Source organism: Brassica oleracea, unplaced genomic scaffold (assembly GCF_000695525.1).
Source record: "Brassica oleracea var. oleracea cultivar TO1000 unplaced genomic scaffold, BOL UnpScaffold04537, whole genome shotgun sequence".
Taxonomy (NCBI): Eukaryota; Viridiplantae; Streptophyta; class Magnoliopsida; order Brassicales; family Brassicaceae; genus Brassica; species Brassica oleracea.
In genome coordinates, this window is record NW_013621061.1 from 1 (window position 1) to 955 (window position 955).

At 39.3% G+C, this 955-nt stretch overlaps 1 long non-coding RNA gene across 1 annotated transcript; it reads left to right on the forward strand.

Moving 5' to 3' along the window:
* The first annotated feature begins 6 nt into the window (after positions 1 to 6).
* Positions 7 to 867, forward strand: LOC106321988. Its single transcript, XR_001266177.1, has 2 exons — positions 7 to 301; positions 426 to 867. It is a non-coding gene; the product is annotated as an uncharacterized LOC106321988 (long non-coding RNA).
* The last annotated feature ends 88 nt before the right edge of the window (positions 868 to 955 follow it).

A 955-nucleotide genomic window follows, 5' to 3' on the forward strand; every position in this document is an offset into this window, starting at 1 on the left:
TTTTTTTTTGGGTTTATATGAAGATCTAATTGTATGTGGATGATATTTGAATGTGTGAATAAAATCTGTTTTCAATTCGTTTTGTTGTGACAGATGCAAAGAGATTGATTGCTCAGAGATTTATTGACACCTCTGTCCAAAGTGACATGAAGCTATGGCCTTTCAAGATCTTACATGCTCCTGCCGATAAACCAATGATCGTCGTCAACTACAGAGGCGAATAGAAACAGTTCGCCGCCGAGGAGATCTATTCCATGGTTCTCATCAATATACGTGAGCTCTATTGAGAATTACGAATGCGGTACACTCTCTCTCTCTCCTTCCTTTGTCTCCCAATCCAACATACTTAAAGTGATAACAGATTACAAGTATGCTTTCACAGACATTACATTCTCTCTTCTTAAAACGTGAGGGTTTTGGTGAAGGTTCGGAGCCACTTATTCAGCTATACAAGATTCTACTGAATGCACCTGGTGTATATGGAGCACTGTTCAGTGGTGCAGGCTTCAGGGGATGTTGTGTAGCCTTTGTGGATGCAGAGAAAGCTGAGGAAGCTACTTGATATGTGAAGGATGAATACGAAAAGGCCCAACCCAAGTTTGCGAAGAAACTGAGTGGAGGTAAACCTGTTCTCATCTGTGAAGCAGGTGACTCTGCTCGCGTTCTCTGTTCAAACTCGAAGTTTTGTTCCTTCGAGTGCTCTGTTATAGTTGTTGATTCTTATTTGTTCATCCTTTTTTTTATTCTCTCTCTGTGAGATTCTCTGGTCTGTTTAGTCAAGAGATAGAAATGGAGCATGCATTGATACGTTTTTATTGTTACCAACAATTTGACAATACGTAATGTAAATCATTTATCTTTCTGTTTTGTTCTGTGTTTCTTCAAGTTCTGGAATTGAAAGATCTTATAAAATTTCCACAGCCCAAGCTTCTGTCAATTATGAAGGTAACGGTGG